The sequence below is a fragment of the Chiloscyllium plagiosum genome, unplaced genomic scaffold, assembly GCF_037043375.1.
Source record: "Chiloscyllium plagiosum isolate Xiang-an unplaced genomic scaffold, Cpla_swu_hap1 HiC_scaffold_26, whole genome shotgun sequence".
Taxonomy (NCBI): Eukaryota; Metazoa; Chordata; class Chondrichthyes; order Orectolobiformes; family Hemiscylliidae; genus Chiloscyllium; species Chiloscyllium plagiosum.
Window position 1 is genome coordinate 14,804,343 of NW_028270164.1, and position 26,284 is coordinate 14,830,626.

Below are 26,284 nucleotides of genomic sequence, written 5' to 3' on the forward strand. Positions count from 1 at the left end.
AGCAGGTGTTGCTTGTTAACACAGTTGATGACACCTACCATCACTCTACTTATAATTAAGAGTAGACCGATGGGGCGGTAATTGACCGGGTTGGATTTGTCCTGCTTTGTGTGTACGGAACATGCTTGGGCAAGTGTTCAACATTGTCACAGAGATGCTAGTGTTGTAACTGTACTTGAACAGCTCGGCTATAACATTTGTAGTATCCATAATTCCCAACTGTTTTTTGATATCACATGAAGTGATTCAAGTCGGCTGAAGAACAGTGTCAATGATGTTCAGGATCACTGGTGGATCATCCACTTGGCACTTCTGGCTGAAGATTGCTGTGAATGCTTCAGCCTTATCTTTGATGTTTTGGGCATGGGAATATTTGCAGCCTCCTCCTCCAGTGAGAGTTGTTTAATTATACACCACCATTCATGACTAGTTGCGACAGGAATGCAGAGTTTAGTTGTTTGTGGGGTTGCTGAGGTGCCTAGATCAATGCCAAATGATCTATCCAGTTCCATTTTTTTGTTCAGACTTTGCACAATTGATACAATGGAGTAGCTTGCTGGGCCATTTCAGAAGGCATTTGAGAGTCAACCATATTGCTGTGACCCTGAAGTCACATGTAGGCCAGACTAGTGAGGATAGCAGATTTCCTTCCATGAAGGACATTAATAAGCCAGACAGATTTTTCTCACAGTTGACAATGATTTCATGGTCATCAGTAGACTCTTAAGAGTCATAAAGATGTACAGCATGGGTACAGCACGGAAACAGACACTTCGATCCAACCTGTCCATGCCGACCAGATATCCCAACCCAATCTAGTCCTACCTGCCAGCAACCGGCCCACATCCCTCCAAACCCTTCCTATTCATATACCCACCCAGGTGCCTTTTAAATAATGCAATTGTACCAGCCTCCACCACTTCCTCTGGTAGCTCATTTCACACACGTACCACCCTCAGCATCTAAAGGTTCACCGTAGGTCTCTTTTATATCTTTCCTCCCTCACCCTAGACCTATGCCCTCTAGTTCTCGACTCCCCCACCCCAGAGAAAAGACTTTGTTTGTTTATTTATCCTATCCATGCCCCTCATGATTTTATAAACCTCTATAAGGTCACCCGTCAGCCTCCGACGCTCCAGGATAAACAGCTCTAGCCTATTCAACCTCTCCCTGTAGCTCAAATCCTCCAACCCAGGCAACATCCTTATAAAGCTAAATTCAAATTTCACCATCTGCCATAGCAGGATTTTAACAAGGCCCCCAGAACATTAGCAGAGTTTCTGGATTAATAGACTCAGTTGAATTATCACAAGACCCTTACAACAACAGGTGGGAGTAAATAAACTGGCTTTATTCAAGCTTTGGGTATTTTACTGAAGAGAGAAAGAACAATAGAGACACCATCTGCCTTTTCAGCTCTCTAAATGCTTCTGCCAGTATTGTTTATACATCACAGGCTGTCAACTACCCAGGAACCAATCAAATAGTTATTGTCAAGCTGACGGCCTATTGGAATTCACAACTCCACACAACAATCAGGAATCCAGTAGCTAATGAATCTCACCTTGTACTTGGACACTGGAGTAAGAACACCACCTCTTACACCTTTCCCCCACTATTAGCAAAGCAACAGTACAAACACAACCCACAATGAGTTTCAGTAGAGCAACAATTTGCTCATTTTTTTTTGTTGTAAAACACTGTCCATTATCCAGTGCGGTCCACAATCAAAGTAAAATTAAAAAGATACTAGCAAGTTTTGAGAAGATTTGTAGCTCAGGTTAAGGTTCCAGATGTAGGTTTGCTCGCTGAGCTGGAAGGTTAGTTTTCAGACATTTCATCACCACACTAGGTAACATCATCAGTAAGCCTCTGGATGAAGCACTGATGACATGGCCCACTTTCTATTCGTATGTTTAGGTTTCCTTGGGTTGGTGATATCATTTCTTGTGGGATGTCATACCCCTGTTTTTTTTTTCTCAGGGATGGTAAATGGGATCCAAGTGAGTTCCGGTTGGAATGCCATGCTTCTAGGAATTCTCATGTGCGTCTCTGATTGCTTGTCCTTGGATGGATGGGTTGTCCTTCCTCATCTGTATGTAAGGGTATTAGTGAGCGTGGGTCATGTCTTTTCGTGGCTAATTGATGTTCATGTATCCTGGTGGCTAGTTTTCTGCCTGTTTGTCCAATGTAGTGTTTGTCATAGTTCTTGCAAGGCACTTTGTAAATGACATTACTTTTGCTTGTTGTCTGTATAGGGTCTTTCAAGTTCATTAGCTGCTGTTTTAGTGTGGTGGTAGGTTTGTGGGCTACCATGATGCCAAGAGGTCTAAGTAGTCTGGCAGTCATTTCCAAGATGTCTTTGACGTAGGGGAGAGTGGCTAGGGTTTTTTTTTTTTTTTAAGATTGTCGTCAAGCTTGTGGACCTATGCCTTACCACCCACTTTACCTTCAACACCAAAATCTACAGACAAACCAATGGAACACCCATGGGATCTCCAATATCAGGGTTCTCAGCAGAGCAGTAATACAGAGACTTGAACAAACAGCTCTGCCAACCATCCAACCCAGACTTTGGATCCACTATGTGGATGACACCTTTGTCATCACTAAATGAAACAAATTAGAGTAAACCTTCAAGACCATCAATAATACCCTTACTGGCACAAAATTCACTAAAGAGGAGGAAAGCAACAACAAACTGCCATTCCTCAATGTCACAGTAGAATGAACAGCCAGTGGGGAACTTTAAACCAGCATCTACAGGAAAACAACACATACTGACCAAATAATGAACTACAGAAGCAATCATCCCAACATCCACAAATGAAGCCGCATTATAACATTATTTCAATTAGTCACCACACACTGCAGCACAAAGGAACTATGTAGAGCAGAGGAAAATTACCAATACAGTGTATTCAAAAAGAACAGGTACCCAATAAACACAGTCCTCCGATTTCTCAGCGACAAACCCCAACAAGCAGACAAAAACATGTCCAGAAAACCTAGCCACTCTCCCAAAGTCAAAGGCATCTCAGAAATGACTGCCGGACTACTTGGACCTCTTGGCATCATGATAGCCCACAAACCTACTACCGCACTAAAATAGCAGCTCGTGAACTTGAAACACCCTGTGCACAGACAACAAACAAAACTAATGTCATTTACAAAATACCTTGCAAGAACTGTAACAAACACTACATTGTACAAACAGGCAGAAAACTAGCCACCAGGATAGATGAACATCAATTAGCCAAGAAAAGACTTGATCCACGCTCACTAATATCCTTACATACAGAAGAGGCAGGACACCACTTCGATTGAGACAACCCACCCATCCTAGGACAAGCTAAACAGAGACACGCATGAGAATTCCTAGAAGCATGACATTCCAACCGGAACTCTTTCAACAAACACACTGACTTGGATCCCATTTACCATCCCTGAGAAAAGAAAACAGGGTATGACGTCCCACAAGAAATGATATCACCAACGCAAGGAAACCTAAACACAAAAGTAGAAAGTGGGCCATGCCATCAGTGCTTCATCCGGAGGCTTACTGATGATGTTACCTAGTATGGTGACGAAACGTCTGAATACGAACCCTCCAGTTCAGCGAGCAAACTTACATCAATTAAATGATACTGTCTTTACAACATAAGCGTAAAAACTTAGAACAGTCAGATTCCTGGATTTCACTGTGCTTTTCATATCTATTATGAAAATATATTATGCAGAAGAAATTAATAAATTTAAATGCTGTCTATTGTTTGATAAAATATTTGAGTAAATTGAGATGGTAAAATTGTAATGATCAGCTTAGAACCATAATCTAACTGACTGGTTAATATTGCAATTTTACTTAAGACAAAAAGTTATCCCCAAATTGGAAGAAAATTGATGTAACTAACAAATATTGCTAAACAGGAAAACCACTCTCAGGATTGCTGGACATTTTACATCATGTATTGAGGTATACTTTGATGTAATGAAATAACCTAACATGACTCAAGGTATGTACTGCACTAAATATGTGATAGTAAGCTTAAAAATGAAGTCAGAGAACGTGAAATTTGACTGTAATATTGGCTGAATTCAAAATGATGGATTGCAATTTCAATGGAACAAATTCTAAAGCAGTCGTAAAACTAATGTGTATGCTCTACAACTTTATTAATTTTTTCATTATTCAATATCTGAACAGGCACCAAGAGGTACAGTTTCTTGTGTAGAAGTAGTCCTCAAAAATATCTATTTGCTTTATATGAGCCCAATGAATGCTGGCATTGCTATCATTCAAATAGTAAAAAGCAGGGGAGAAAAGTGAAGAAAATGAAATGATGCTAAAAGATGAAGGTCATTAAAACCATTTTAGTTAATCCATCAAGAGGGATCAATGACCAGGCGCATAGATATAAGGCAAGGGGCAGAAGAGGAGATGTGAGGGAAGAAGTTTTTCACCCGGATGGTGGTGGGAACCTGGAACTTCATGCGCTTTAAGGGCATTAGAGGCAGAAATCGTCTTATCATTTAAGATGTATTTAACTGTGCACTCACGAAGTCAAGGAAATTGGCCAAATGCAGGAAAATGGAATTAGAATAATTAGGTGGTGGTTTTTGATTGGCATAGATGCAATTGGCTGATGAACCTTTTTGTGCGTCAATCTCAATGACTATAAGCATCCTAAAATTTGCCGAATCATGTTTTTACAGTCCGCTTTTTACGAAGGAGTCCATTCAAAGTCCTAATCACTCTCTACAAGAGGAGCTACTTTCCAGTGTATTTCCTAAAGCCGCAATTTCGTTTGAACCCAGTGCCCTGTTTTTGTTTGGTCACGATATGAAGTGATATTTCACATTGTGTTTTGATACAGATTATTTTTAAGATGTGTATTAGCAGCCCTGCGATTAATTTCTTCTTTTCACATCAAGGTTGACAACAAAAAAGAAATATTTGAGGATTTAAGCATTCAAACAATTTGCAATTAAATTCAACTTTGCAACAGGAACCAGTCCTAAAAATCATCTGTTGACAATTTCTTGACAGTGTCGGTACCTTCTCAAGCATATATTCTATTGTTATGCAGTTCAATATTCTTTTATTGTTGCTCTGCATTTGTCGGATATATTGTTTAGCAAAAACTATCAAGATCTGTGTCTTTATTCTTGATCACTACCAACACAATTCTTATGAGTAGTGAAGACTAAAAGAATTACTTCTTTTTTCATCATAATTTTATACTTGCCTTGTATTAATTTTGCTTTCTCGCTTCACAATGAGTTACTTCCTTCAACTTTTGCTGCTCTGAGTTTGGTTTTATCAGCAATGCCCATCAGATGACCATCATAGGTGAATTTCTGAAGAGCACTGTGACTAGTATGCCCACTTGACAAGATTGGTCTATGATTCGAAACATTTTAAAAATGAACAGTGTATGGAAAGCAGACAGCTGTTTTTTTTAAAAACATTTTATTCAACAGGAGCAGAAACATTACAAAGATGCTTTAAATATCACCCATCAGACTACTGAGCATGGAGGCATAGCTCTAATCACCCTGTGTTCAGAGTAATCCCCAAAATCGGGGAGAACGCTGGTAAGTGGAGCTGAAATGCGCATCAGCCATGATTGAATGGCGGAGTGGACTCGATGGGCTGAATGGCCTTACTTCCACTCCTATGTCTTATGGTCTTATGGTCTAAATACCACTTCTATTTTCTCTATAGATCAGTTACATTCTAGAGTTTGAGAGATATCATCATTAGACTAAGAATAGCTACCAGTGCTGGTGGGCTAGAAGAAATTAAATTAGCACTGAAAACATAGGTTAGTAATATCTAGTTCATGAACTAAGAACAGTAATCTCAAAACTTACAACCATAATTTGATAAAAGTATGATTTTTGAAAGTGTTCAACTGAGAGAGAGAGAGGGAGTCATAGGCTCATACAGCATAGAAACAGACCCTTCGAATGAACTCATCCATGCCAATCAATCAGACGTCCCAACCTGACGGAGTCCCACTTGTCAGCATTTAGCCCCCTAAGCCCTTCTTTATTTATATACCCCTCCAGATACCTTTTAAATATTGTAATTGTACTAGCCTCCAACATTTCCTCTGACAGCTCGTTCCACACACACACACACCACCCTCTGCGTGAAAAAGTTATCCTTCTGGTCCTTTTTAAATCTTTCCTCTCACCTTAAATCTATGCCTTCACCCTTGGAAAAAGAACTTGGCTATTCACCCTGTCCACACCCCTCATGACTTTATAAACCTCAGATGGTCCAGGGGAAAAAAGCACCAGCCTATTCAGCATCTCCTTATAACGCAAACCTTCCAGTCCTGGCAACATCCTTGTAACTCTTTACTGCATCCTCTTAAGTTTAACAAGATTCTTCATTTAGAATACTCTGTACAATTTTGGTTGCCATTCTCTCTGGAGTGTCTTTAAGCGAATCGGCACTGAGATTCGCAGATGATGACAGAAATAGCAAGCTGTGATCTACTTTATATAACTTGACCTGAACACTGTATTCACATAGCACAAAACACAGCTAAAGTGAATTTTAAAATAATTGTTGCCACAATACAAAGGAAGTAAGAGAATGTCTTCCAAGATTATTGCACTTAAATGACCCAGAACTGAGTCCGGTGCATAAAATGGAAATCACGAGCAAATTTGTACCAAAAAGCAAAATTCTTGGGTAACTGTTTCAGTAAGAGTTTGCCACAAAATAACCTATAATTGAATGGAATGTGACAAGTATAAAAAAAATTTACAACAATCTAAATCAAGTTCTCCTGAACACAACCAAATACCAGGATTATTTTTTTGAAACAATTGAAATGTGACATTTTTGGACTTATTCTGATAAATGCAAGACACAAAACCATGAAATCTGTCTCTCTTTTCAGAAGCATTCAATAAAAAGATATATTTGCACTGATTTTGAATAAATATCAATATTCCAAGTTGAACTTCACAGTGGAATCTCACTTTTCATAATCTAAGAATAAAAAAAATCAGGCCAAAACCAAATTAAATCAATCATTGTGTGTTGGTATCAATCACATACCATGATCCTTTAGGAGGCTGAATTAATTTGAAGATTCATATTTAAACATTGACACAAGTGTAATTGTACAATACCTCAGTAATCTGAATTGATGTGGCAGTCACACAAATTCAAGTGTCATCTATTGAACTGAGCCCCACATTTTTGCATTAGTTAGTTTCCACCTACTCAACTTGATGTAACTTATGAGTTGACCACACTTTGAACTGCATACAATATAAAAACCATGTTCATGTGAAGTGGGATGAGAAAGCCATGGTAAATTGGAGCAAGGCACAATGACAAAATTCAATTCCTACCTTAAAAGTTATAAATTCTGTTTGTATTTTACATGCACCAATTTGTTTTATATATTTTTAGTTGATTGAAGAGGAGAAGGTGGGAGATTGTTTCCTCATGTGAGGCAGCAACAGTTCAATCTCCATTTTAAAGTTATACATTTGGATACTTTAACATAAAACATCAATTCAATAGCACTTGTAACTAAGTAATAAAACTTAGATCAATTTTAAGCCAGTAGACTTAATTGGAACGTTATAGGTTTTCTCCAGTAGAAAAAAGGACAATATTATCCACTACGAAGAGGCTCTCATGACAGAAATACAGGTTTCCACAAGTAATTTCCAGTGTAGAAGCAATTAATGATTGAGGAAAAAAAACACAACAGTATGGCAACAGGAAATAAGGTTTTATAGATGGGAAAATAACATAATAATTATAAATCTATGAACAAATGTGTTCACTTTCAAACAGAAAAAAAAAACTTGGAATGCACTGAGGTGCTTCAGTTGTCATACCTTATGATCACTTTTTAGTCTGCAAATGCTTTGTAAAAGGTACAATACCAGAACCAGACACACCTAAAACCAGCTAGAGATTCTTCAATAATGGCGGTATGTGAAATCTCAATGCTCATTGTGGTTCAGCAATTATCATCTGTAACATTTTAAAGCTACCCACTTCCTGATGAACATCATCTTTTCCATGTGTCATCAATACATCAAAAAGACCACTTGTCATCAAACATACACAATACTAGGAAGTAAAATAACCTCAGTTTAACACGGATTCCCCGAGGAAAATGCCCAGAGAAAACAGAGTGAATCAAACACCTTTACTGCCTAACCTTTTTCTATGCAGCAAACGTGGCAGAGATTGCCATTCTTGTTCCGTACCAGGCACTGTTTATGATGTTTAAACAAAGAGCTCACCACTATAGTGCAAATCATCATGATTAGAAGTTGATAGTAATCAATAAGCTATGAAACCTCCTTTCTTCACACTACCATTTACAGGCAACATGGTGGCTCAGTGATAATTACTGCTGCCTCACAGTGCCAGGGAGCTAGGTTCGACTCCAGCCTCGGGTGACAGTCTGTGTAGAGTTTGCACACTCTCCCAGTGTCTGCGTTTCCTCCGGTTTCCTCCCACAGTCCAAAGATATGCAGTTCAGGTGAATTGGCCATGCTAAATTGCCCATAGTCAGCATTAGTCAGAGGGAAATGGGTCTGGGTGGGTTAATTCTTCGGAGGGTCAGTGTGGACTTGTTGGGCCGAAGGGCCTGTTTCCACACTGTAGGGGAACCTAATCTTCACATCCTTAATTGCACCTCAAATGTTTCTTCAGAGCTGTGGTGCTGAGTCATACAGATGTACAGCATGGAAACAGACACTTCGGTCCAACCCGTCCATGCCAACCAGATATCCCAACCCAATCTAGTCCCACCTGCCAGCACCCGGCCCATATCCCTCCAAACCCTTCCTATTCATATACCCATCCAGGTGTCTCTTAAATGTTGCAATTGTACCAGCCTCTGGTACCAACCACTTCCTCTGGCAGCTCAGTCCATACAAGTACCACCCTCTGCATGAAAAACTGGCCCCTTGGGTCTCTTTTATATCTTTCCCCTCTCACACTAAACCTATGCCCTCTACTTCTGGACTCCCCAACCCCAAGGAAAAAGACTTTGCCTATTTATCCCATCCATGCTCCTCATAGTTTTGTAAATGTCTATAAGGTGACCCCTCAGCCTCCAACACTCCAGGGAAAACAGCCCCAGCCTGTTCAGCCTCTCCCTATAGCTCAAGTCCTCCAACCCTGGCAACATCCTTGTAAATCTTTTCTGAACACTTCCAAATTTCACAACATCTTTCCGAAAGGAAGGAGGCCAGAATTGCACGCAATATTCCAACAGTGGCCTAACCAATGTCCTATACAGCTGCAACATGACCTCCCAACTCCGGTACTCAATACATTGACCAATAAAGGAAAGCATAACAAACGCCTTCTTCACTATCCTATCTATCTGCAACTCCACTTTCAAGGAGCTATTAACCTGCACTCCAAGGTCTCTTTGTTCAGCAACACTCCCTAGGGCCTTACCATTAAGTGTAGAAGTCCTGTTAAGATTTGCTTTCCCAAATTTATCTGAATTAAACTCCATCTGCCACTTAGCCCATTGACCCATCTAATCAATTTCCTGTTGTAATCGGAGATAACCTTCTTCGCTGTCTACTACACCTCCAAATTTGGTGTCATCAGCAAACTTACTAACTCTACCTCTTATGCTCACATCCAAATCATTTATGTAAATGCTGAAACGTGGAGGACCCAGCACCGATCCTTGTGGCACTCCACTGCTCACAGGCCTCCAGTCTGAAAAACAACCCTCCACGACCACCCTCTGTCTTCTACCTTTCAGCCAGTTCTGTATTCAAATGGCTAGTTCTCCCTGTATGACATGAGATCTAACCTTGCTAACCAGTCTCCCATGGGGAACTTTGTCGAGCGCCTTACTGAAGTCCATATAGGTCACATCTACCGCTCTGTCCTCATCAATCCTTTGTTGCTTTTTCAAAAAACTCAATCAAGTTTGTGAGGCATGATTTCTCAAGCACAAAGCCATGTTGACTGTCCCTAAACAGTCCTGGTCTTTCCAAATACATGCACATCCTGTCCCTCAGGATTCCCTCCAACTGTCCACCACTGACGTCAGGCTGACTAGTCTATAGTTCCCTAGCTTGTCCTAACCACCCTTCTTAAACAGTGGCACCACATTAGCCAACCTCCAGTCTTCTGGCAACTCATATCTGGCAATATCTCATCAAGAGGCCCAGAAATCACTTTCCTAGCTTCCCATAGAGCTCTAGGGAACACCTGATCAGGTCCTGGGGATTTATCCACCTATATGAGTTTCAAGACATTCTGCACTTCCTCCTCTGTAATATGGACATTTTTCAAGATGTCACCCTATATATTCTATATCTTCCATGTCCTTTTCCACATTAAATACTGATGCAAAATACTCGTTTAATATCTCTCCCATTTTCTGCGGCTCCATACAAAGGCCCTATTCTCTCCCTAGTTACCATTTTGTCCTTAATATATTTGTAAAAACCCTTTGGATTCTCCTTAATTCTATTTGCCAAAGCTATCTCAAGTCGTCTTTTTGCCCTCCTGATTTCCCTCAAGCATACTTCTCCTGTCTTTATCCTCGGAGTCACTTGATCTATCCTGTCAATACCTAACATATGCTTCCTTCTTTTTCTTAACTAAACCCTCAATTTCTTTAGTCATCCAGCATTCCCTATACCTGCCAGCCTTTCCTTTCACCCTAACAGGAATTTAGGGTCTGAATTCTCGTTATCTCATTTCTGAAGGCTTCCCATTTTCCAGCCATCCCTTTACCTGCAAACATCTACCCCCAATCAGCTTTTTAAAGTTCTTGCCTAATACCATCAAAATTAGCCTTTCTTCAATTTAGAACTTCAACTTTTAGTTCTGGTCTATCCTTTTTCATCACTTTTTAAATCTAATAGAATTATGGTCGCTGGCCCCAAAGTGCTCCCCCACTGACACCTCAGCCACCTGCCCTGCCTTATTTCCCAAAAGTAGGTCAAGTTTTGCACCTTCTCTTGTAGGTACATCCACATACTGAATCAGAAAATTGTCTTGTACACACTTAAATTCCTCTCCATCTAAACCCTTAACACTATGGCAGTCCCAGTCAATGTTTGGAAAGCTAAAATCCCCTACCATAACTACCCTATTATTCTTACAGATAGATCAGATCTCCTTACAAATTTGTTTCTCAATTTCCCTCTGACTATTAGGGGTTCTATAATACAATCCCAATAAGGTGATCATCCCTTTCTAATTTTTCAGTTCCACCCAAATAACCTCCCTGGATGTATTTCTAGGAATATCCTCCCTCAGATCAGCTGTAATGCTACCTCTTACTTCCCTTTTTATCCTTCCTGTAGCATTTGTATCCTGGAACATTAAGCTGCCAGTCCTGACCATCCCTGAGCCACATTTCTGTTTTTGCTAGGATATCCCAGTCCCATGTTCCTAACCATGCCCCGAGTTCATCTGCCGTACCTGTTCGGCCCCTTGCATTGAAATAAATGCAGTTTAATTTATTACTCCTACCTTGTCCCTGCCTGCACTGACTGTTTGACTCACTTGTTCTCAACTGTACCAGTCTCAGATTGATCTCTATCTCCCTGGGTCCCACGCCCCCACCTTACTAGTTTAAATACTCCCAAGCAGCTCCAGGAAATCTCCCTGCCAGTATATTAGTCCCCTTCCAATTTACATGCAATCCATCCTTCTTGTACAGGTCACTTCTACCCCAAGAGACATTCCAATGATCCAAAAACGTGAATCCTTCTCCCATACACCAGCTCCTCAGCCATGCATTCAGCTGCTCTATCCTCCTATTCCTGCCCTCACTAGCTTGTAGCATCGGGAGTAATCCAGATATTACTACTCAAGGACCTTTTTAAATTCTATAACAATACTTAAATAAATACTGAATTCCATTGTTCTAGCATCTTTTTATTTTAAACTCATCTGGGATTTATGAAATGGCAGGTGAAAGAACACATATTCCTCCGACATTGGAATTGTTTAATTATCCACGAAAAGATGCTCAAGGACTGTCCAGTGGACCACCATGTGATCGCCTGCTCTGTGGAACAGCATTTTGCACATGTCTGCTGTGTATCTGCACTTTTCTGTTATTTGCCAATAACCAAAAGAAATAGAATAATAGATATTATTTTTATTGGAATGCATGGAGGTATTTCAGTTGTTCTGTCTTACTTTTCAGTTTGCAAATGTTTTCTACTTATACAACATCAGAACCAGACACAGCTCATGCCTACAAACGTTGCTTCAAATGTTGGGGTCTGTGAAATTTCTAAAATGCTTAGTGTGATTCAGTAAGTAGTGCCTGGACCTCTGATTTACAAAGCTTGAGACAAAGTGAATTGTTAATAATTAATAATTTCCTAATTAAATCTACATCTGAAAATGAGTCATTTGCAAAACAGGCAGAGCAGAATGCTGTAAATATGTTGTCAAAATGGGAAGGCCAATTGGCAGGAGTGGGAAAATAAGAAAAATGTAAACTTGACAGATCCTTCAAGCAAGTCACTCAAATGTGGCTTGCCTCATCATGAAAGGTGCGCACACATCATTTTGGTCTCTCGTCTGCCGTAGTGTTACATTCTATGCAATTAGGAATCTGTTGTTTTCCCTTTTGAAAAAACAAATGTGTCACAATGCTAGGTGACAGTCAATTTTACTTGCTAACTCATATCAAAATAAACCAGTCCCCACATGGCAAAGTAGATAACTATGTTGCCTGCTAACCACACTGCCCCACTATGTATGGCAAAGGTGAGGACTGCAGATGCTGGAAACCAGAGTATAGATTAGAGTGGTGCTGGAAAAGCACAGCCAGTCAGGCAGCATCCGAGGAGCAGGAAAAAAAAATCGACGTTTCGTGCAAAAGCCCTTCATCAGGACTGTGCACCATTTGTGCAGAGTTAGTGTAGTATAATGATTCTTTAAAATGGAAAAAAAAAGTAGTGGAAAATGATGGGTTATATGGAGTTGAAAAAGCCGGAGAAGAGCAAGTGGAACAGAAGGGAAGAATTAGAGATCAAAGATGTCACAGAACAAAAAGGAAACAGGAGTTCTAATAGTTGTAGAGAAGAGTCAAAGCATGTGCTCAGAGTAGGTGTTAATAGCAGAATGTAGGTCAACTCTGCCAAAAGCAAACCCATGAAAAATACACACTGGGAAAAATCAAAATGGAAGACAGAGTTCTGAAGTTGTTGACCTTAATGTTGAGTTCAAAAGCCTAAGCAGAAATGATTAAAGTTCCTCCAACTTGTGTTGGGCTTCACTAAAACATAAATCCCTGCTTTGAAGACTAGTCTACATCAAGTTAGCTAATTTGAACAGTAGCTACAATTTAAAAATTGAGAACAAAGTGTGTCAACCCTACTTCTGAGAGCTATGGAATGATCCCTGCTGGAAAGCACAAGGGGTATCATCAGGATCAGCAATGTCTTTGACAAATATCATACAAAAAAAAACTTGGGTTAAAAGCATCGCCATAAGACTCAGTGTACATAGGGGTTTGGAAATAAGGATCAATTCCCATAACGTCACTCCCCATATAAAGGCCATCCCTCCTATCAATTTCTGGTGATTATTCTTCCCTTGCCATACACAAAATTAGATTTTATGATATCAAATTAGATGATCCAATTCAATTTTCAACATTTACTCCAGATTTGGATTTGTAACATTGTAATCACAGAAACAAAATTGTGATGCTTGCAGCCATTATAATAGTGACATTAATAAATTCTGAAAAATACGTATTCACAGTTTAATGTGGTTGCAGTCAGTGATTTCACCAATTTTTTTTTATTTAAAATAAACCCCCAGATAGCTAACTTCTGAAATCACACGAACTGGCATGAACTCTCAGATTTGCATCATTGATCATGTTTCAACAAAGCATCAATTTGAGTGATGAGTAACTTGGTTTTCTGTATTGTACTAAGTTCATAATCATGGTTGAACAATCTCTCTGGCCCTGAAAAAAACTGGTTTGGGGCTTGTGAAATTTTAAATGCAGCCACCGTAATAAGCAACAGATTTTCCAAAGGAAAAAACATTTTACGTAAGTCTAATGATATTTCAGCTTTTACCTTCAGGGTAAATGTCCTAACATTTATTTGTCTAGCTGTAAAAATGTTAAAAAGTGAAGAATAATCAGTGTTTTGTTTAATATCCTGGCATACTGTCTATGAGAGACCTTCAATTTCATTGGCTCCGTCCTCCGAATTAAACCACACTGCTGAATGGAATGGAATCAAGTAAGCACCAGCAAAGAAGGGAAATTCATGCCACAAGCACTACTGGATCTTTGTGGCTATCTAGTTTTTTTAAACTGCTGAACACAACATTCAGACCTAGATTTACATTAAAATATTTTTCCTGCGTTGACATTTAAAGACCGTCATGTTTACTCCCTTAGCAGAGTGCATCACATATCTTCATATTAAACATCTAATAAGAAATGAATGTCAGCCAATCTGTGCATTTTTCTTCTTTAGAACAGTTTTATTACTGTTTTTCAAATACAGTACTAGTTACAGTTCTAGTTAAAATTAAGGAGGTACAGTTTCCTTGTCAGTATTCGGGTACAAGAGTTTGACTAGGCACAAATACTTAGGTAAACTTACGCAATAGCTTTTCATTATTTTCACTTTATTACTACTGGACCAAAATCTGTGAACAACTTGCACCCAATTTGCAGCATGAAGCAGAGCTTGCAAAGAAATTCACCTGAAGAAATTGAGGACCGGTAGCAGTCATCAGGTGGAACTATGTCTGCTCAAAAATGGTAACAGATTTAATGAGTGGCATAAATAGATTCAAGAAACGATTAACATGCTTCTATGCTGCAAATATGATCTTTCTCCTGGAATTTTATGCTGCTAAATCTAGTTCCTTAATGTTTGTAAATTGGTAAAGGCATCAAAACCCTGTAGGTGCATCTCAAAAATTCATAGTAGTGTGACATTAAACACAGTTAAACCCTCAGATTACAGAAAGCAACTAAGGTTAGTCATTGTTTAGGGAATATAATTAGCAGGCAGGGACGTGGATATGGCTTTTTCTTGGCCATGAACATTTTTATTAATGCATAGATTTTATTAAGCTATCATTAAAGATGTCTCAGCACTGCAGTGTGCAAGATTCTGCTAGCGGAGGTACTATTAATAATTATTACTACACTTACTATTGTTTTGCTGAATAGCTATCCTCTCCACATGATCCTGGAACATTTGTTTCAAGAACAAAATCAACACAGGTTTAAACCAAATTAAACTTGCATTTGCAGATAACTGTGTTCAATGGGTATTTTAGTTTCCAATTTTCAACATTTACATCTTTTCTATATGATCTTTGTGTACTAAGGGCTATTGCATGTTAAGGAATGACTAGGATGTATTGTTGATTAAGTTTTAAGAAATTTATCAGAGCCCCATCATTGTGTTTCATAACCAAGCCTTAGATCTCATACCAACTTTCATTTTCATTTTGGAGTTTGGTGTGGAGCCACATTATGTTGTGTCACCTAAACTCACAATTGCTGCAGACGTAATAACTATAATGTGCAAATCAGTGTGCAACATTCAGGAATCATTTTTGAAATGGAGACACAAGGGCACAAAGTGTTGCTCCACCTGGGCCTACTCCATTGCCACTCCCTTACCAACTGACACCTGGAGGAAGAAGAATGTCTCATCTTCTGCCTGGGGACCCTTCAACCTAATGGCATCAATGTGGATTTCACCAGTTTCCTCATTTCCCTCCCCCCAACTTTATCCCAGTTCTAACCTCCCAGCTCAGTACCGCTCTCATGACCTGTCCCATCTGTCCATCTTCCTTCCCACCTATCCACTCCACCTATTAATTTTACACCCACCTCCATCTACCTGTTGCACTCTCAGCTCCCTTCCTCAGCCCCAGCCCTCCTCTCATTTATCTCTCCATCCCAGAGGCTCCCAGCCTCATTCCTGAAGAAGAGATTTTACCAGAAACATCGATTTTCCTGCTCCTTGAATACTGCCTGAGCTGCTGTGCTTTTCCAGCACCACACTCGACACTAAAGTCACCGTAATCCTATTCTCTCATCAGACAGATAGAAACAAGACTGGTGGTGTCTTAACCGGAGGGTCACTCTGTCTCAGGCGAGGGATGAGGTCGGAAAGGAGAGTCCTTCATGGTGCAAGAATTGAACCCACACTGTTGGCATCAATCTGCATTGCAAACCAGCTATCGAAACAACTGGCCGATTTTTCTGTATACCTCTCAATAAATCCTAAATTGAAAGCGAATGGAGGAAAATGTCAGCTCCCTCCAATTATGGATTCATAACAATGCAAGGTTTGTGTTGCTCACTGAAAACCATGAGGCAGGCATGTGGGTATGATTGCACGCTTAATCTACTGACAAGCAAGAGATCACGGTCTTAATTCCACTCATATTTTCTCACCAAAAAGACAAAGTTAATGCAATCGAACTTCAAAAATAGAAATGTGAATTCTGAAGTTCATTTTTACTTCATTCTTTTTGGTACATATTTGAGGATCATGGAACTGGTCTTCTCATTCACAGCATAAACAAGCTCGATAGACCTTCTGGGTTGTTTCTCGGAAAGCAGGTGTGCAGTTTTATAAAAAAAAGGTGCCATAACATCTGATGCATAAAGCATTACAGCAACAAGCAAGTGATTGAATAGAATACTAATCATTAACTATCAAAACTTTTTTTTAAATCAAAGAGGTGAAGTAAGCACGCATAATTTAAGATCATTTTAATTGCATATGTAAACAGGAAAGCAAACACCTGCAATTATTTTTATTAGATTATTCTAGGATGGAGAGGAGTAAAATAATTTTTTTTAAAAATCAATTTTTCAATTATCTGTAGTGTCTCACTACAGAGACAGAAGAATGAACATTATGGATGGTCCCTCCTGCATGTACCACACTTCAAGCACTTTATCATCTTCCACACACTGCATTTGAATTCAAAAGTACAGTGTATTAGGTTATAACTACTGTCCATTTTACCAGACAGGAGATGCTGGGACTGGTACTGTTTTTTTTTCATTTACACATGCTCTCTTTACGGTCCTGTTACCACCTCCTTTTGCTTCATAAAATTATTCCCTCTGTCATTTAATCACACCTGCCTTCCTGTCAATCATAAACCTTCTCTTTGTTCTTCCGTTCCTCCTTTTTTTTGCCTTTGGCTGCACTGGTTTTAAAAAATATTACCTTTCTAAAATTCTTCCATTTAGGCCAAAACAATTTTGATCTAAAAATGTTAACTACTTCTCTCCAAGGAGTGTTGTCCAGCAGATTTGGTGACTTCTTTTCCTTTACTGAATAGTGCAAAGGTAGTTTTGTTTGAATAAGCTGACTATAGAACAATTGAAAAACTAATATACATGTTTGAGCTTCATATTTATTACAATATCTAGTTTACCTCATTAACATCATACATAGATTTGTGATGCATCAAGACACGAATCACATTTTCAAATGTACTTTTAAAGAATATTGCAAATCCATAATTAAAATGTGCACATTTTTGTACCAGTGTGTGTCCACATGCTAAATTTAAGAATGGTGACAACTGTCAGAATGTCCTTTTTTAACCACATCTGTCACGGAAACTTTAACCATCCTAAGTTTTAGACATGATTTTCTTATAAGTGCCTGCAGTCAGTTATTTCATGAACACAAGATCGATGCAGCATTTTGTACAGATCAGACCAGTCGACTGCAATGGGAATAAGAGACGAACATGCCCATTTAAAAGCAGCATTTTCCCAAAAATAGACCGATTCTCTGAGACACAAATTAAAAGTAAAGAGGGTGCAAGTCTATACAGATCCTCTTCAGCCAGATGGACAATTACAGTAAATGCAGTCTTTAAAATAAATCCTGCAACCGCCCTTAAGATCACTACATAACCTGGCGAAATTCCGGGCAATAAGAAATAGTAGGAAATTCAGTTTCATTGCTAATTACCGCTGTACTTAATAAACTGCAGCACAGAGGAAGTAGCAGCTCCAATATCTTGGTCCCTCGGGGGATACGGTAAAATTACATTAAAATAACGGTCCATCTCTACATTTCGGCATTAATAAATAGGCACTGCAGTATAAACCTTGCAATATACAAATTCATTCTAATTAATTTCGGGCACAGGAGAAAAATCGCAACTTTAAACAAAACAACTGCGTCGCGCAATATGTAACCTACCAGGCAACTGCAAGCAGACAGAGAGAGAATCGGAGGGGGGAGGGGGGGGAGAGGAGGGGGATTTGTAAGGCGATGCTGTTCTAGATTTCAAACTGATTTGCTCCGTCTATCCGGCTTGCGTTGTAATTAATAGCGAGCACGGACACAAAACGGAGGCGCACAGAGATACATAAGGTGGTCCGCAGCAGCCAGAGACGGAAAGGTCCTGCTCCTTTTCCCCGACTGAAGCCGGCGTTTTGTCCGCAGCAAAGCTACAGCAATCCTCAGCCTCAGCACCGTGACCGCCTTTAAATAGCCCGTTGACAGCAGCCCACTGTCACCGCCAGCTGGAGGAGGAGGGGTTAACGAATGCAAATCCCTCCCAAGGCAAGCACGAAGTACAAACCAGGTCCAAGACCGGAACAAATCAGGGATAGTTAGGAAGTAATACCCATACTTGATTAGAAAACCTTTTAACGATCGACCAAGCATGGTCCAATGGATGGTCAGAAATGTCTTTTTCACCCCTGTCTTTTCAAGCTAAGACATTGATTTCACCTTTACTGCTGATAGAAGTGTTGTTTGCATGGCTGAGTGTCAACAGATAAAAGACGGATGCAAACACCAAACCATCATTTGCCACCAAGTCCATTGCAACTGTATTTTTGCAGTACGTATTTTCCAATACAGTCTGCAACCTTAAATATTCTTCAACTCCACTACCTGTAAGAGAACAGAACAGAAGCCAGTAGTCACACTGCAACATCAGTGAGAGGAGGGCTCAACTTTCAGTATCCAGGAGCCAACTCTTCACGCTGCCAACACTGCACGTTAGAAACGTACAAAGCACGTGGCTGTTCATTTAAAACAAGATCTGAAATAAAAATTCTCCGAAATGTTAACTCAAGCTTCTCTTTCCACATATGCTAGCAGACCTGCTGAGCCTTTCCAGCAATATCTTTTTAACTATTTACCTTCTCAACAAAATATGCCCAAAAGCTTGTGCACCACTCAAATATGGCACTAATCGCAACACAAAAGTAACTATTGCTCATGAGGACTTCGTTAAGCCTTTTCCTCCGGCTATAACCCTGGGTTACATTGGACTTTGCTCAAAAACTGCATGCATTCATGTAAAACTCCGTTATCTCACTTTTTAGATTTGAATCAATCTAAACATCATGGCATAGACAGAGAACACAGGGGGTCAACACCTTCAACATATTGTCTAGCTATCACCATTGTTAACAGCGAACCTGAGAATGCAACTTTTAAAAAAAGGTTTTGTGATTTACACATTAAAGAAGTGAAACTACATGGTATTCAAACAGATGAAAGACTTAACAATCAATTTCTCAATATATAATTTCAGTTACATCACACTGTAAATTTTTGCTATTAATTCTGTGTGTTACGATTGAGTCCTCCACTATCACCTGATGAAGCAGCGACGCTCCGAAAGCTAATGTGCTTCCAATTAAACCTGTTGGACTATAACCTGGTGTTGTGTGATTTTTAACTTAGTCTTTCATCTTGGCTTCCTAATTGAAATCTACATTTATCACTTGTTAAAAACAAACTGCAGTATCCTTTAGTCAGTCAATCTCCAATAAGCTTGCATTAAGATTTACATGGAGGTAAGGGACATGTTATCACAGCTAATGTAGCTTTTTTTAAATTATAAATTCCCAACAGTGCAGGTAGAGGTCATTTGCCTCATCGAAATCTCACCGATCCTCAAAAAGAGTATCCCAGTCAGACCCGCTGTATCCTCGTACCACTGCTAATCCACCTAGCCTCCACACATGGACACTATGAGGTAACTTAGCATGGCAATCCACCTAACCTGCACATCTTTGCACTGTGGGAGAAAACCAGAGTACTCTGCAGGAACCCACACAGACATGAGGACTGCATGCAAACTCCACACAGGCAGTCATCCAAGACTGGAAAAGAACCCAGGTACTAGACACTGAGGCAGCAGTCCTAATCATTATGCTATTGAGCTGCCCTAATCTTCATTATGTGTTGTTCTTCACAGAGACATTTGCTCCAATACATTAAAGGATTTGCAATTTTTTCAGATATATAAACATATCCTTCTTCTCTGTTCCTTAAGGTGGCGACTCCTTGCTGGAGTTCTTGGGTAGTAGTTGCACACTGATACCCAACAGTTGTTATTGTTTGAGAATAAAGCTCAACTCTGAATGTTTGCAATTGATCAATCATGGAGAGAAGACCCGATACAGATTCCTGTTTAGAAGTCGTTAGTACTGCTGCCTCACAGTGCCATGGACTTTGGTTCGATTCTAACCTTAGGTGACTGTCTGTGTACAGTTAACACATCCTCCATGCCTGCGCAGGTTTCAGCCAGGAGCTCTGGTTTCCTCCTTCAGTCCAAAAATGGATAGGTTAGGTTGGCTGGCCGTGCTAAATTGTCCATGGTCTCCAGGGTTGTGTAATCTAGATGGATGAGCCATGGTAAATGTGGGGTTATGGGGATGGGTTTGGGTCTGGCTGGGATGCTCTTTGGAGTATCAGTGCAGACTTGATGGGCCAAAACGACCTCTTTTTGCATTATAGGGCATCTATGATTCCACTCACTGACCAGGAATTCATTGAGATTCAGGATCAGGAATGGAACTTGTAGCCTTCCTTTCTGTGTACTATAGCTACTTATGGAAATTTCATGACATTGAAAAATTGGATGGAAAAACGGAGGCCTCATTTTCAAAATTAATTTCTTCAGTTTCCATCCACATTCAAGTTTAAGATTATGAGGCAATTAAAGAAAATGGAGTTATAGCATTGTACAAGTTTTGTTCTCAGTCTATCACAAAGGGTTTATTTTGGCTAATTTCCTTTCTACTATTTGTATGAAGCATCTGTTTAATTTTCCCGTCAAAATATTCCAGTTAGTAACTGACTGTATGCACAGAAATAAGAATTAATATTCCATATAGTGCACAGGTTCTAAACTGCAGTCTGTTCTGGTGGCAAGAGAAGAATCTCAATATTTTACACAACTGAATCTCTGCTGACCCTCCTGCTATGTTATGGCTGGCATTAATATACCCTAATCTTAATCATACTCTCCTTGTATAAAATTAAGAAACTAACATGAAACTAATGTTACTATTCACTCTTAAAAATATTACGCTGACAAAATATACAACTGGACCAATGTTAATCAGTGTAAGAGTGTACACTAAAATAAAGTAATACTTTCCAGGGAAGTTTGTGTTTCACAAAAAAAAGTAGGTTTATGGAATATTTGAATGTAGCAGCCTCAAAATCCTGCAAAAACAAAACATTGCTGTTTAGTTGTTATGCTTTATTATGCAAAAGATATCTCTTATCTTCAGTACTACAATGTTAGTGTGAAGAAAGAGTTTTATTATGGTGGAAAAATATTTCAGATTAGGCAAAAAGGGTAGTTGAAGAAATCCTAAACTAAATCACTGACGTTTCCTGGGAACTTCAGAACTCTGAAATTCCCAATACATCTAGTTCTGAGAGCTAGACTTTTACTTATCAATGTTGATGTTTAATTAAAGTGGTTCTCTGGAAATACTAACACATGTGCATGTTATGATTGTGGTGAGTAAAACAGATTGTAAATTCAGAAACTTTGCCCTTCAGAAAAATCTATCACAATGCAGTTCAACTGTAAATCTGAAACATTTCTCTAGGTTCGTACCACACAGAACAATTGTAAAATAGTAATAATTGTTTTATAGATATTATAGAAATATTTTTCAAATTGTATGATTTCTACGAGTTGAAAATATATGTGGGGAATGGAAAGATGAAAAAAAGGGAAACTGCCATTTTACCTCAGAAATTCAGAGAGGCTTCAAAACTGTTAAGTTTCCACACCATTTGTTCAACGTTTAAAATCTGATCAGTAGGCACATCTTTTCCCAATGTGTTGTTGCAGCAGTTGGAGACCAGCCTGACACATTTGTGGGGAACATTGCCCAGTAGATCCATTCCAGTGCTTGTTGAAAGGCCTTCTAAAGCCCCCATATGTGTGCAAGGAATAAATAGAGAGAGACTGAATACTTTCAAATTCCTTTCTTGAATTGCTCTCTCTTCCATTAAAATATACTTTATCCCTCAACCAACCTTGCAAAATATAAACAACTGGTAATTTTTACAGTGCTGTTTGTCGGAGTTTGCCACATACAACTTGACTGCCATGTTTTTCCTGCATCACAACAGTGTCTAAAGTTGTGCATTGGCAGCAAAGTATTCTGGGAGGTCTAATAGTTATGAAAGGACACAAACACAAGCATAGATTGTGTTAAAACCTAAACTGGGGATGAAAGACAGGATCCATGCTTCTGTCAAGAATATGATCAGACATATTAGATCAATCATAAAAAGAGAAAATACTGGAGAACATAAGCAGGTCTGACAGCATCCAGAGAAAGAAAAATAGAGTTAAGGTTTTGAGTCTGATATGACTCTGCTTCAGAACTAAGAAGCTGCAAAATGTTTTTTTTTTAATATATACTTGCTGTAGAGTGAGGGGGAGGAGGATCAAATGGAACAGATGGCAATGGAACCCAGAAGGTTACCTCAGAATACAAGGGGATCTTGATCAGATGGGCCAATGGGCTGAGGATTAGCAGATGGAGTTTAATTTTGATAAATGGGAGGTATTTTATAAAGGCAAATCAGAGCAGGACTTATACACTTAATGGTAAGGTCCTATGGAATACTGCTGATCAAAGAGACCTTGGAGTGCAGGTTCACAGTTCTTTTAAAGTGGAGTCACAGGTAGATAGGATAGTGAAGAAAGCATTTGGTATGCTTTCATTTATTGGTCAGAGCATTGAGTACAGGAGTTGGGAAGTCATGTTGCGACTATACAGGACATTGGTTAGACCACTTTTGGAATATTGCGTGCAATTCTGGTCTCCTTCCTATCGGAAAGATGTTGTGAAACTTGAAAGGGTTCAGAAACGATTTACAAGGATGTTGCCAGGGGTGGAGGATCTGAGCTATGGGGAGAGGCTGAACAAGCTGGGGCTGTTTTCCCTGGAGCATCAGAGGCTAAGGGGTAACCTGATAGAGGGTTATAAAATTATGAGGGGCATGAATAGGGTAAATGGACAAGGTCTTTTTCCTGGGGTGGAGGAGTCCAGAACTAGAGGGTGAAAGGGGAAAAATTTAAACAAAAAGACCTTAGGGGCAACATTTTCACAGAGGCGGTGCGTGGACAGAATGAGCTGCCAGAAGAAGTGGGGGAGGCTGGTATAATTACAACATTTACAAGGGTATATGAATAGGAAGGGTTTCGAGGGAGATGGGCGAAGTGCTGGCAAATGGGAGTAGATTAGGTTAGGATATCTGGTCGAGTTGGACTGAAGGGGCTGTTTCCATACTGTATATCTCTATGACTATAAAAGACAAAATGGTAGTAAAAAGAGAGATGGATTTGTAAAAACAAAATGTAAATTAGGTGAGACAGGATACCACCACCAAATAAGTCTTCCCCTCCCCTCCACTATTAGCATTCCATGGGGATAGTTCACTCATCCCACACCATGCAATTACACAAAGTCTAACACGTTCCCAGATTGGGAACCATATACAAAAATAGTGCAAGAAGAAATAGCAGGAACCAAATGCAACAAAGTGAGGGGAGACAAAGGGAAACAAATGATTCAGCAAGAGAAGCACTGAAAAATTTCCACTTTCTACTAATCACCAGTTTATAATTAGTAATACAAAAGTAAGGTTACAGCAAGTAACGGAAAGTAAAATAAAATATTTTCTATAACAAACTAAGTAAAGGGTATAAAGGCTATAGTAATAATAGGGCAGGTTGGCCAAGCAGAATGCCCATTCCATGCTGTGTGAATAGTGAAGACTTCTTACCTAGATGAACTCATGTAGAAGTGTCACCAGCTGGACAGGTTTGAGCTCCAGGGTTTCAGAGCTTAAGCAATGGCTAGAATCACTGAGATAAATCCAACAGTCGAGAGCTACATGCATACCACATTTAGAAAAGTGGACACACTGCAAATTAGGGGCAAGCAGACACACCGGGATTAGTAACTGCCAAGCAGTTTAAAAAAATAGACAGACAGTGCATTCTGGATATTGGAGGAGTACAGCAAAGCCAAGCCAGTAGGAACATGGGTGGACCTTTTGTTCAGGAGGGGGGAAAAAGAAGAGAGGAAGGAACGTACTGATAGGGTATTCTTTATTTCAGACTACATACAGGAGTTTCTATGGCTGTCAATGTAATTCCAGGATGGCATGTTGCCTCACTGGTTCTAGGGTCAAGGATATCACAGAATAGCTGCAGCACCTTCTTCTGAGGAAGGCAAACAGTCAAAGATCGTGGTCCACATTGGTACTTATAAAATAGGTAGAAAGGGGAATATTGTTCTTGAATATAAGGAATTAGGTAGAAAACTAGCAAGTAGGACCTCTCAAGTAATTATTTCTGGATTACTCCCATATGATGTGCAAGTAAGTACAGAAATAGGATAAGACGGATGAAATAGTGGCTGGAAAAATGAGGTAGGAGAGATGGCTTCAAATTACTGGGACTTTGGGACTGGTTTTTGGGGAGCTCATACCTGTCGACATACTGCATCCAAACAGAGATGGGACCAAGTTTCTTGTTGGGATTCTTGCTGGTATTGTTGGTTAAAATTAAAGTAACTCAGCAGGGGTTTGGGAACCAGGAGAGAATATCAAAAAGAAATGCAAGGCTGCACAAAAGGCTGGCATAGGCAACTAGCATTAAAAGAGATAAGTAAATAAATAGGAAGAAAGAAATAAAGTCTAAATCAGGGTTACACTGCATGCATGTGAATGCATGGAATATAGTTAATAGGATTGAGAAGTTACAGACAAAGAATGCCTTGGCATATTATAAATGTCGCTGACGAGCAATCTATATTGGGTTCAGGAGAATTTTTGACTGCAGTTAGGTATTCAGTCCAACAAGAAGAGAAAAACTTCTAAACCTGGTTCTTGGGAATGAGATGAGGTGGGTCAAATAGATCAAGTGGCAGTGAGTGAGTTTTTGGGGGGGGTCAGTGATCATTTTGCCATTGTCATCTTGACCTTGTGTACAATGACATTGGTCAATCCAGAGTAAGAAGGTTCAATTAGCAGACAGCTGACTTCAAATGGAGCAAGAATGAAGCTGGGCCATTTCAATTGCAACCGAAGGTTGGTGAGAAGGACAGTAGCTGAGCAATGGGCTACCTTCAAAATGGAAATGGTTCAGGCACATCAAGGTACGTTCTCTCAAAAGAGAAAGGTAGGACATCTAATCCAGAGCTTCTTGGATGACAAAGGAGACGGCAGAAAACAGAATTAAAATAAAGATGTGGAAGCCATTCACTGGCACGCCAATCAATGTGCATGGAGCTTCCCAGGAGCAGTCCAGTACAGCAGCTTATAGGGAACATGGTCTGTCGGTCTTTAGAATAGTAACCTTTATACCTTTTTCTCTAAATTCTTTATATCGAAGTTACATCAAGACACTGTTCAAAAAGGGCCACAACACACTGCAGTACACCAGAACTGCAAAAAGAGGAAGAGGAACACCTATACAAGGTATTCGCCAAAAACGGATATCCTCGCAATTTCATCAACAGATGCAGAAGGGAGAGACAACAGAACGAGGACATGCCGCAACCCAAAGGACTAGCCACACTACCATACATCAAGAACATCTCTGAAATGACAGCCAGACTACTGCGACCACTAGAACTCATAACAGCACACAAACCAACAGCCACTCTCAGACAACAACTCACCAAAACGAAAGACCCGATACCCAGTATGAGCAAAACTAACGTAGTGTACAAAATCCCATGCAAGGACTGCACAAAACACTATATAGGACAAACAGGAAGACAGCTAACGATCCGCATCCACGAACATCAACTAGCCACGAAACGACACGACCAGCTACTATTAGCCCTAGTAGCCACACACGCAGACGACAAGCAACATGAATTTGACTGGGACAACACTACAATCATAGGGCAAGCCAAACAAAGAACAGCCAGGGAATTCCTAGAAGCCTGGCACTCAT

General features: G+C 39.7%; 1 protein-coding gene across 5 annotated transcripts in view; it reads right to left on the minus strand.

Moving 5' to 3' along the window:
* LOC122563090 (AMP deaminase 2-like) overlaps positions 1–26,284 on the minus strand; it is a 186,116-nt gene that overhangs the window by 92,353 nt on the left and 67,479 nt on the right. The window contains exon 1 of one of the 5 annotated variants that reach the window (XM_087973503.1): positions 18,232–18,721. The exons of the other annotated variants lie outside the window; for them this stretch is intronic. The gene's annotated coding sequence lies outside the window, so the exon portion shown is untranslated. Of the gene's footprint in view, positions 1–18,231; positions 18,722–26,284 lie in introns of those variants that run through there. 5 annotated transcript variants of the gene reach the window in all.